The 12,922-nt window shown below is 38.3% G+C and overlaps 1 pseudogene; it reads left to right on the forward strand.

Annotated features, from left to right (window-relative positions):
- The first annotated feature begins 1,082 nt into the window (after positions 1–1,082).
- On the forward strand, positions 1,083–11,407 carry LOC114007239 (heat shock protein HSP 90-beta-like; annotated as a pseudogene).
- Positions 11,408–12,922: the final 1,515 nt, after the last annotated feature.

Genomic DNA, 12,922 nt, shown 5'->3' on the forward strand with positions numbered 1-12,922 from the left:
GATCTGTGCTCTAAGCTCGGGAATGCTGGGTCATATAACGTGGTGGTCCCCAGAGGTTGTTAAGACAAGTCCACAGCAGGAGGCTCTGGTCAGGAGCAAGAGAAACCTCGATGGAGTTCGAAGGAGGGACCACAGAAAGAAGAGAGGTCTTTGTGTGTTCGTACACACGTGTGTGGGTGCGTTCCTTCTGTGAATCCAAGCCAGCACGTGGAGGATGTTGGGTTACTGGATTCTGAGTTTCTCCAACTGACCTAGGAGCAGTGAATGTAAGTTAATAAGTGTTGAACTCACATTGACTTGCCTCCTCTCCCCAGTTTTCCTTAGCAATGCAAGAACCATAATGTTACTGGGAAAGAAGAGCATCCATTGGTTCCCATGGCAGTGCTGGTGTGCATGTTGTGCTGCACCTGCACCTGCGGTGGTCCATGCAGCCTGCTGCCAAGGCTGAGCCATTCACCCCACTACCCAAACGTGGTCTCATCCCTGCTGCCGAAGCTCAAGAGCTGTGTGCTTACTAAATACCTCACGTTTGGGACATGCTGGTGTCCTGCAGAAAATTCCCAAAGTGATCCCAGCAGGTCTCCTCTGTGGCACGTAGGTTTTGGCTGCTCCCTGCCAGATCCCGCTTGCTCTCTTTCTTAGCACAGAGGGCACAGCCGACCGGCCTTCGCGCTACGCTGAGCAATTCCGAAACTAATACGTGATATGTGGGGTCAATTTGCTGGAGAGAAAATTTTGTTTACTGTAGAACATATTTGGTTTGTTTTTGTTCAGGAATGGAGCCCATTTGTGTGCTATAACTGGAGGGGGAAGTCAGCTTTAATGATTTTTTAAGAGATCCTCTTAAATTATCCAGTATAGCTAAAGAAAACATGAGCAGTAATAACATTTACAGATGATAGCGAATGTCTGGAGGGCTTTGCTACTGTGGGATTCTTATCAAGAGCAATTCTTAAGACAGGCACTTTCTGTTATTCCCATTTCCAAATCTTGTCTTGACTCTAACATGGAAATACGTTCAGTGTGAGAAATAATTTCAGGGCTAAGTTGTCCAGGATGGTTGTCAATACCTGAAGGACCAGATGGCCACTTTCAAAGACACAAGTCGGAAACCAGACGGCAAACACCGAGCCTGGGGAGGACAACAGCGGCCCTCGCTGCTACCTGTATCGGGGCATTCGGGTCGCTTCTCTGACTGTGAACTTGACTATTTTCAAGTTACAAAAATTATGTCAAATCACTTCTAAATTTCTTATTAGCTTTACCTATCTTTGCCAATTTGGGGACCCACTTACCAATTACAAAGATGTAGAAGTTAGGAAACCATCAGACTTTGAATTTTATTTATCATTAAAATGTAAGTAATTTTAAGTCAAATTGTGATTTTTTTAACACTAAATTTAACAGGATGGATTAACTGACCTATTGCGTCCTGATAAGAAAAGAGACTTTCCTCTGTTTTTGCTTGTTTGTCCCTACCATGTCTTGGTCATATATTTTAAAAGGGGTATCGGAAGTCTAGAACGTGTTCCTGGAGGGTAACTAAAATCAGAAGGTAAGAAGACGTGATGCTCTGGCATATGCTGAATAATTAGAAACTGGGCATTTTCAGCCTAGAGAAGAGCTGGCTTCATCGTAGATGATGGGAAATGCTTAGGCCGTTGTCATGTGAAAGAGGCATTAAACATATTTCATGAGTTTGCAGGAGCAAAAATTAATGCCAGTAACTGGAATATAGTAAAAAGCAGATTTTGACTTAAACCATTGTCAATAAATGGAACCACCAACAAAATAAGGTCAGGTTACTTTGTAAGATACTGAGATCGCTGGATTGCACTGGATGTGCTTAGGCAGGAGGACGTTACCACAGAGAGAGCTGTCCTGACAGAATGGACGGAATTGATGGAGTGGATAGTGCTCACTAATTGGGGCAGCCTAAAGAGACCCCAAATAGATTCCATTTATTTACTGCTATTTTAATGCAATTTCTCAGAAATGTTGGATAAAAAACTTTCTCCAAAGATGAAATACAGGCAGGAGTTTTCCCCCAAACTACTGTTAAAGGGAAGTGAGGATTTCTGTTTTTAAGTTGAGATGTGCTTTTCTTTTGCAGGGTTGTCTATCATCAAGTGCTCATGTGTGTGAAACAAGGACATGCATTCTCAGTTGTAATCCCCATTATCTTCTAAAATATCTCTATGTTCTGTCTCTCTAATATTCGTGTGTTATTTAAAGCCTGCAAGGATCTATTTGTCTTTGTATAGACCTCATAGAATCTAGTAAATGAGGATCCCAATATTTGCTAATTATCTAAAGGTTTCTTGGATAAAATTATGTGAGAGTCTCCTATTCTCATTAGATTGGCTTGCATGTAAAAGTGGAAGGTTTTTTGTTTTTGTTTTTGTTGCCTTTTTTTTTTTTTAAGTTTTGCTAGAGGGCACAAACTTGTCAGAGAGAAACAGAGAAAAAGAGAGAAAGGAAATGAGAACATTCCTCAGGGGGACAACAATGCTGCAGTCCTTTCTCCTCCATGTTGCTCTTGGGATTTTGGACACGCACACAAGTGCATTTCTCAAACTGTTGGGTCCAGGGCTCAAACAGCACAGAGAGCCATCCAGGATCCAGACCCCTTAACCACTAATCCATCTTTTGGCCCTGATAGTGCTATAGCTAAAATTTGCTGGTGTGTTTCAGGCTGCCTGGGCCAGGCACTTGAACCAGGGTCACCGTGCGAGATCCAGCATTTCTCCATCAGCACATTCTTGCTGCACCGTGGAGGGGGCCTCACTCCTCTCCTCTCCTCTCTGGTTCCTGGAACATGGACAGTATGTCTGTGACCATTCTTTCTAGTTCAGAAAGTGTGCAAAAGCTCGTACTCAGAAGCTGTACACAGAAAAAGTGAACCCTGCCCTTCAACACCACGCCCAGGACTCCACCAATGACTGGGTGACCTGTGTGTCCTGAAGAAAGCATGCGTCCACGATACAGATGCAACTGGCCTTTTCCAAATGGCTATTCGACTGTAAAAATTTCATTTATCAAAAAAATTTAAAATTCCGTTTTCCTAGTGATTTGAGGTATCACTTTTTTATGTATGAGGAGGTCTTCAAAAAGTTCCTGGGAAGTATGTATTATGAAAAAACTATGAGTGGATTTTAACTTTTTTGCATGAAAATAAACTATAATTTCATTTTTCTACAGACTTTAAATACTCTCTGTCATTGCTGGTTTCTGTACATTTCCACCTACTCTGGATTTCCTCATTTGCTGCATGTGTTTGCTTACTCATATACTAATATTAAATGTTTTTTAAAGAACTATCTTATTTGACTTTGTTATTTTAATTTTACCAAACTGAGCAAAAGAGAGAGAGAAAGAGAGTGAGTTGCCAGGTCTGGGACTCAAACTGCAGTTGGCCACCTGCCAGCCCCTATAAATGGTTTTAAGTATAAAATATATTATATTTGATGCTGCTACAATTTCTTTGTTATTTTTTTTCTTCTTTGGAGTTCTCTAACAAGTCCAGTTTTTTCTTTTTTTGGGGGGGTATGAATTTTACAATCAAGTTACTAGCTTTAGAACAAAAAGTATTCTTGAGGATGTCTTTATTAAAACTGTAAATGACATATATTTTAACCTTGAGAGGACTGACATTTTTATAATGTTTATCTTCTTATCCAATAATGAAAATCTATTTATTCAAGACTACATTTGTGGTTTTTAGACGGTTGTAAAAAGGTGTTCACATGTAAATTTTTTATACATTTCTTATTAGGCTTATTGCTAAGTATGTCCTCTTCACTGTCACTATAAATGGAACTGTCTCTTTCTATATATTTGTTAATAAGTTATTTGTTTATACAAATTTGGGGGGGTATTAGTTTTTTATCCTTCTATGTGATTATATCTCCTTACCATTCATATTCATTTCAACTTAAAATTTCTTGGGCTTTTCAGACATAGAAATACATCACCCTCGATGAGATAGTATAAACATTCTTTCTTTTCAATTTTAACGCTTCTAATTACTTTCTTCCATTCGACTGCAATGTCTGCTATCTTCAACACAATACTTAAAAACTGTGGCTATGAGAGCATGGTCACTTGGCACCTTATTACAGCAAGCTTACCATTAGTATTTTTCCAGATTGTAGACCTCTGGTCTTTAGATGAGATGTACACATTTTAGCATTTTAAGAAAATATTCATTAATACTTACCTAATAATTTCCTCTGAATCAGAAATAGATGTTGATTATTGTTGAAGCCTTTTTAGCATGCATGCAGGTAATCAAATGTTTTCTTTATTTTTTATATTTATTAATATGAATCATTATATGATGGATTTCCTGAATTAAATGACTTTTATATCAATATTTGTGAAATAAATCCCATTTGGCCATAATTTATTAATTTTTATTAGTTATTGAAATCTATTCAATAATGTTGTACCAATACTTATAAAAGAGATTAGTAAGGGGATTTTTTTTTGGTGTACTTTATCAGACATTCTTGAAAGTTTGTTTATCTGTCCTATTTTCCGGAGTACTGTGAGAGTATTACAGTTTTCTGGTCTACGAACCTTTGATGTGATTCTCTGGTGAAATCATCAAAGCCTAGTGATTCTTACAAACAGTTCTTTGAGAATTTTTCCTATTCTTTTTCCTCTCAAAATTGGTCATTTTAAACATTCTGGAGGCCAGAAGGTGGTGTGGTGGTAAAAGTCCTGCACTACGAGGTGGCTGACCACAGTTTGAATCCCGGACCTGATGGCTTGCTCTCTCATGCTCTCCCCTTCTCTCTTTTTCTGTCTCTCTTTGGTGAGCACACATGCTCTACAATAAAAACTTTTTTAAGAAAATAATTAACTAATTGGAAAAAATTTTAAAAATTTGCATCTACCAGGGACAATTTTAGTAAATTAAGTTTACTTACAAAATTATTCATTTTATGGAAGGTTTCAAATTTCTTTACATTACATAGAGTTATGCCAAAAGTCCCTTGATAATTTTATATCTTCTGTTTCATTTCTGTTTTGCCAAAATGTTTATTTTCTTTCTCATTTTCAAAATGAAGTTAGCTAGTTTTTAAGAGTTGTCAGCATTTTTTCTTTGCATATGACAATATTTATAACTTTATCTTTGTAAGTTTCTTCTACCTTTTTTTAAAAAAAGTTTGTTAGAGGACATATGTGCTCACGTGAGAGAGAAAGAGCATGAAAGGGAGCAAGCACCCCCTTAAAGGGGATGATCATGCTGTAATCTCTTCTCCGTCACTCCTTCTTGTCAGGATTGTGTGGACACACACAAGCTGTGGGTTTTGAGCTGCTGAGTTTGGGACTCAAACCACACAGTGTCCAGCGCCTTATCCACGATGCCATGGCCTTTGCCTTCTGCCTTTTTTTTTTTTTTTTAATATTTATTTATTTATTTAATTTCGTTTGTTGTTATTATTATTATTTTTTAATTTGATCAGAGAGAGAAAGGGAACGTAAGAAAGCAAGCTGCCAGGTCTGGGAATCTAACCACAGTTGGCCATGTGGGAATCTAGCGCCTTTAACTAACATGCCACCTGCCAGCCCCACTGCCTGCTTTTTTGATATAGTTAAATTTTCTTGTAATTCAAGACAAATATTTATTATTTACTTTTACTGATAAAATATTTATAGTTTTGAGGGTTTGCTTTAATAATATCTCACACATTTTGATATGTGGTGCTTCTATTACATTGTTGTTTGTGTTTCTTTTAAAATATATTTTAACTTTTCTTTGAGATTTTTTTCAGAGAGATTTTTGCTGTAGGGCATGTGCGCTCATCAGAGAGACAGAGGGATCGAAAGCAAGAAATCATTCCCTATGTGGGATGACCACTCTGAAATCCCTTCTCCTCCATTCTCCTCTCATGATTTTGGGCATGCATGCACACATGCCCAGCATGAGTTGGAAGTCTCTATGTCCAGTATTTGAATTTCATTCAACCATGTCCAGCGACATAACCATTACATCACCTGCTGGTCCCAATAGTCTAACATTTTGCTTTATGAGCCCATTAAAACCAAAGAGTTATGTAAAGAGGTATATATTTTCAAAGTTGACTTGATTTTTGTTTGTTTATTTTGGGTATAGGTTGAGTGTACTTGTCAGAAAGAGACAGAGAGAGAGACAGTGAGAGGGAAAGTGAGAAATCACCTCCCGGCGGTTTTGGCCATGCCACAACCTCTTCTCCTCCATTCTCCTCTCAAAATTTTGGCCATGCATGAACATGCACACAGCATGATCCTCAAGCCTCCAGTCCAAGATTCAAGGCACTGAATCAGCCCTGTTGGGTCCAGCATCGTAACTGCCATGGCACCTGCTGGCCTAGCTGATCAGATTTTCAACATTAGTTTTAATTTTAGATTATTGAAAGTATAATTTTATATGAACATGCACACAGCATGATTCTCAAGCCTCCAGTCCAAGATTCAAGGCACTGAATCAGCCCTGTTGGATCCAGCATCGTAACTGCCATGGCACGTGCTGGCCCTAGCTGATCAGATTTTCAACATTAGTCTTAATTTTAGATTATTGAAAGTGTAATTTTATGATTGTACTCTATGAAAATTACAGTGACTTTCTTTGTGACCTAATTCATATTACATTTTGATAATATTTCACGTGTTCAAATACAAGATATATATGCTCTATTAGGAGCAGGTAATAGGTATATTGTCATGAAATCTATCATGTTTTGCTGTTTATGTAGGTCCTCTCTGTCCTTACGTGGTTGTGTTTTTTTTTTTTTGTTTCCTCCACTTAAACCATCTTAAATCAAGAATTATATGTTAAAATCTCCTACAACTAATGGGATATTGTCAGGTTTTCTTTGCACCTCCTGTATTTTACACTTTATGAAGGTGTTTAATTTGATATTTGATACATAGATATTCACAGCTGTTACTCTGCCCCTGTGAGTGGTGCTGTTTAGCATTCGTTAACCATCTCTCATGTTTAATGCTTCTGAGGATAAATTTTATTTTGTTAACTATCAAGATTTCAGTTTTGCTTTTTATGTTTTCATTCACCTGGTCCACTTTGTCTCTTTTTTTTTAGCCCTTCTGAATCACTTTCTGTACTTGGGCTTTTCTCTGTGAACACATGGGTGTGTATTTATTTATTTATTTATTATTATTATTATTATAACATGTTTTCTATGAAGAGGTTGCTAAATATCATTTTTATGTCTTAATGAAACTGGTATTTTTTATGTCAGTACCATCTTATTTTAAAATTAAATTAAATTTTATGTATTATAATTTATATTTTAACCTTTTTCAAAGGTTTTACTTTTTAAAGTTTATTTAGTTTATTCATGATAGATAGTATGTGGAGGAGAGAGAGAGAGAAAGAGAGAGGCAATCCTTGATAAGGATTCATCACCCTGTGGTTTCTAGTATGCAGTTCAGTTCACTATTCCCTACAGGGGTTGAGCACTTTTATATTTCATTTTATATTGTATTATAATATTTTATTTAGAAACTTAATGAAGTGAATATATGTTTGTGTAGACACTATGATAGTAATAACCATTCAGTTCTTAGTTTATCTTTTCTTTACTCACATTTAAGCTGTGCAGTATTCTGTTTTGTTTGGTTGCTTTGACTTCATGTTTGTTATATACACAGACTCAATGAATTCATTTTACCTTCAAAGCCTCTCTCTTAACTTTGTTGTTTACATCTCGTTTTGAAGAGTAGTCTCTTGCATTTAGATATGTCTTATTTTGTCATTCCTTAAAAAATACTATAAACTAAACATATACTTACCAGACAGAACATTATGGTGAGTGGAAAACAAAAACAAAACTAATCTCAAAAATTTGCACACTATGTGACTCCATTTATACAACATTCTCAGTGTTTAAAAAAAGAAGAAGAAAGTAAAAGGGATGAAGATTAGTTAGCAGACGCCAGGAATTTGGGACGATGGTGGGTTGGGTAGAATGCACTGTTCTGAAGGCAGCGGCTTAACAATTCCACGTGTGATGAAATTACACAGAACCACACACACACACACACACACACACACACTCAAATGCGTGCATATAAAAACACAAAAGGAAGACATGCCAAATCTGGACTAGGTCTGTAGATCGCACCAATGTTCATTCCCTGGTTTTCATCTTGTACAGTAGTTACATGACTTTAACTGCAGAATGCTGTGTGAAGGGACATGGAAACACACTATTTTAAAAACTCTTTCAGAATCTAGAATCACTTAAATCGAAAGTGTCATAATTACCAACTGAAATTAAAACATGAATTAAAAAGCAATGGAAGAACAGAATGTGTTTTGAGCATTGAATTCATTGATGGAGACTAGTGAAATATCTAAGCCTATCTACAATAGACATTGTTTCACTAAGAGGAAGAATAGTTATGAGAAGGTTATGCTCAGTTTTCTTTCATATTTTGTTCACATTTAAAAATTTTCCTTAAAAATCAAAATTAGAATTAAAATTGGAATCAGAAAATTACAATGTATATCACTTTGGGGCTTAAACCCAGTACTGACATGGGCTTTTAGCTACATGTATTCCAAGTAAAATGTTCTCTAGCGGACGGGTTCTTTGCTTTAGGTAAGAAATGGATGTCCAGGGTCCAGTTCTTTCCTGTGGCTGTTTGTGCAGTAATACAGTCACTGTCAACACGTAGTCTCAGAGAGTTTGACAACACAGATGCTTAAGCTCTTTCTCCATTTCTGGTAAACGTTTTTGTTTTCCTCTCTCTCTCTCTCTTTCTCTCTCTCTCTCTCTGTATCCTCAGAATTTCATTTTGATTTTTTTTTGGTTATCCTAAGATTTTAGTTCGGAGTGTTCCTACAGAAGTTTAATTACATGCTAAAGGTGGTATTTTTCAAAGGAAAGTCTGAATTAGTATATTATTATTGAAACATAAATACTTTGCACCTTCAGAGTGTATCTGATGGTGAGGTCAGAGATCTGAGTCGAAACACTGAGAGGTCTTACAAGGCCACCACTGCTGTCTGGCATGGGACACCAACCCCTCAAAGAAATGTTATTGTTACCAGTAGATGACATAATGATTATTTTTCTGGACTTCCATGTAGTTGACCACGATTGAGTCTCGGAAGTGGTGGCTTCAAACTCACGCGAGGCACTTGTGTGTGCATGCCCCAAATCCTGAGAGGTGAATGTAGAATAGAAATTGCAGTGTGGCCATCCCCCAGAGGGTGATTTCTTGATTTCTGTCTCTCTGTCTCTCCAGTGAGTGAATGCACTCTATAGCAAAAATTTCTCTCTCTCTCTCAAAAAAAAAAAAGAAATGATATTACTTCCTATCTGCACATTCCCAAATCAGAATTAGCTATAGAAAAGGAAAAACCTATTTTTAAATTATATTTTACTTCCACAGTCGTCTAAGGCAATCCAGGAGAAAAACTGGGGTATTTGTTTCTTTGACCTATAAAAAGGAAAATTTAAACAATAACTTTTTTTTTTTAAATTTTGAAGAGTGTATGATAAAGAGTGGTGTTTAGCTGTGGGCATGATTTAAAGATTTTAAAAAGTGTGTTTATTTACCCCAGGAGCAAATCTATTCTGCTCCAAGCAGATATTTTTTGTAGTGAATGAGGAGAGCCTCGAGTTAGCAGAGGGTTGTTCTGATTATCTTGACAATTCACACTAAGACATTATTTAACAGCAGAGTTGCACACTATTTTGCTAGTAACATATTCAGCAACATTGTTCTTTTGTTTATTTAAAACTACAGCAGAGAGACAAAGTGGAAAGAGTATGAGAGGGGAAGAGCAAAGGAAAGTTGGGAGGAAAATGGAGAGGTAAGACACTTATGGGACACAGGTAAGGTTTATTATCTGTTGACGAGGTTGTGTGTGGTGGTCTCAGTTGGGCTAGACTGAGGTGTATATCATGCTGGGTAAAGTCTCTTCATAATCTAAATGATGTATAGTGATTTAATGTATGGATAATAAAAAATAATTTAAAAAGGGAAAAATAAAACTACATCTTTATTTTATACTTTAGTTTCAGAACAAAATAAACAAAAACCCCACACTATACAACATCCAATCCCATTGCCAAGTTAGGAAGGAGACGGCATTCAGGTCTTTATTTTCTACCTTAGAAGCAAGGACAGGAGCAGGAAAAGTAGACATAGTGGAGGGAGCCAGGTGGGACAGCCAGCTCAGGGCTGCTGTGGGAGCCACTGGGGCACTATACAGAGGGCACGGCATTTCCCAGCCCTAATCAACTTCCTCCACACCTGAGAGGTCCTCATCACCCTCGAGGGGGATCTGCTCAGGAGCAGCAGCTCTGAGTTCCTCTGTTGTCTCTTCGTCTTCATCAACACCTGGGCCCAGATCGATCCTGTGGTAGATGCGGTTGGAGTGGGTCTGGGGATCATTGAGGGAGAAGCCATAGAGATCAGGGCAGTTTCAATCAGCAGCACCACCAGGGGTTCGACAGCCTTGTCATTTTTGTCTGCGTCAGCCTTTGCTGCAGTGTCTCCAAAACGGAGCGGTTGGGGTTATCTCCAGATGCTTTTGGGCATGTAGCCCATTGTAGAGTTGCCCCAAAGCGCTTGGGCTTTTATGATCCACTGTATGTTGGCTGTCTAACCACAGGTGCTGGCCACAGTGCAGCAGGCTGAAGACACTAGCTTTCACCTTCTCAACCTATTATCCAAGATACCTCTTTGAGAACAAGAAAAAGAATGTCATACTCCTTTACTACCATGCGTTCATCATGAGCAGCTGTGATGCATTGAAATCGGAGTATCCTAACCTTATCCATAGTGTGGCTGACTCTGAGAACCTGTTCCTGAACATGCCAAGAAATGCTCCAGAGAGCAAAATCCTGAAAGTCATTCACAAAAAACATGGTTAAGAAGTGCCTTGAGCTCTCCTCTGAGCTGGCAGAAGACTATAAGAAATTATATGAGGCATTCTCTAAAAATCTAAAACTTGAAACCCATGAGGACTCCACCTACCGATGATGCCTTTCTGAACTGCTGCACTGTCACACTTCCCAGTCTGGAGATGAGCTGACGTCCTTCTTTGTCAGGATACATCTCTCACATGAGGGAGACAGAGAAGTCCATCTGTGACAAGTCTGCTTTTGTGGAGCGGGTGCTGAAGAGGAGGCATACACGACTGAGTCTATTGACGAATGCCATGTGTTGCAGCTCAAAGAGCGATGAGAACAGCCTGGTCTCCATTACCAAAGAAGGCCTGGAGTTACCTGAGAATGAGGAGAAGAAGATGGCAGAGAGCAAGGCAACGTTGGAGAACCTGTGCAAACTAAGGAAAGAAATCTTGGGTTCAGCAACACTCTTATTTCTGGTGTCTCAATGGTTATGTTCTGTCCCTCAAGGAAATGCAGAGAAAATATGAAAATGGAACAAAACCTACTTCTTCTGAATGATGTTTGAAAATCTTGTGGACTATATACATTTTATACATGTTATAAGATGCACATACATAAATACATTCTCTACGCACATGTATATACACACTATATATAGCATGTACTAGGTCATCAGGCATTCCAGACATGTTGTTTGTTTTTCTATGCAAAAGTGATCATGACTTTTCCAACAGCTCCAATAAATGTGACCTAGCGGGGCTGTGTTCTCTCAGGTACTTCAGTGGAGCAGGTCACCTGGGGCTTGCTCTTCCTCAGCCGCTAGCATGAGCTGGGTTTACATCCAGCTCGCCCATCCCCACATTCTACCTCCCAAAACAAGAAAGAGAGGGAGAGACTTGAGAAACTTTATGCTTTTCTACTGAGAGCTTAGGATTGTGGAAAAAAAATCCATTATTGAACATGTTTATTATGGAGCCAGAAAAAACAATGAATAAGAAAATGAATATTTTATATTTCACTTGCTAGAAACTCAAGTCCCAATGACATAGCATAATTAAATACAGCTATTATTGCCATATATTGTTCAGCCTGTGGAAATACAGCATTCATTAAAAGTCTTTGATTGTTAGTGTTCAAATTCATCTTAAAATGTGTGTGTGTGTCTGTGTGTGTGCCTGTGTTCAAAGTCAAAGGGCAGTTTCTTTGTATGAGGCTTGTTTAGGAGAACTGTCAGTTTAGATGAGCTTAAATACTCTGTGCTATGTATTGTTTTCTAAGCCGCTGTTGGACGCTGAGTTGATCTCGGTACAGAGTTATTTCCAGCTGTGTCAAGCTGTGCGCTGAATCTGTAGTACCCAGGCATGGCTCACAGTAGAGCAGTTTGTCCTGTCCAAAGTGAAAAATATCTTCCACCAGACATTCTTGGCTATCGGATTTTAAAACCTGGAGTGAGTCAGACTCATTTAAATGTATTTGGACACATTTCCTACAATATAATAGGAAGAGCTTTTTTCCTGCTTGATAAATCTACTCACTTGCAGAAATTTTGTGTTCCAGCCTAACAAGAAGGTCTATGGTTTCCAGAAGATTCCATACATCCTTTGGCCTTTTATTTTCTCAAGAAACCCTCTTTTCATGAAAATTTCCCCTTCTTTGCTTCATTCTCATTCATGAAGTACTAAGAAGAACTTGTTTTTCAAAGAGTGGAAAACTACCTGCTAAAGAGTATGTGGCTGGGACCAGCAGTTAGCGTAATAGCTATGTCGCTGTACTGCCACATAGTCGACTGTGGTTCGAGTCCTGGACCTGGTGACTTAAACTCACACCGGGCGTGTGTGCGTGCATGCCCAAGATCCTGAGAGGAGAATGGAGGAGAGGGATTGTGGCGTGGCCACACCCCGGGGGATGATATCTCACTTTCTGTCTCTCTGTCTCTTTCTGTCTGTCTGGCAAGGGCATGCGCCTTATAGCAAAAACTTCTCATAAAAAAACAAAAACGAACAAACAAAAAAACTAAACAAACAAACAAAAAAACGAGTATG

Source organism: Tupaia chinensis, unplaced genomic scaffold, assembly GCF_000334495.1.
Source record: "Tupaia chinensis unplaced genomic scaffold, TupChi_1.0 Scaffold000144_1, whole genome shotgun sequence".
In the NCBI taxonomy this organism is placed as follows: domain Eukaryota; kingdom Metazoa; phylum Chordata; class Mammalia; order Scandentia; family Tupaiidae; genus Tupaia; species Tupaia belangeri.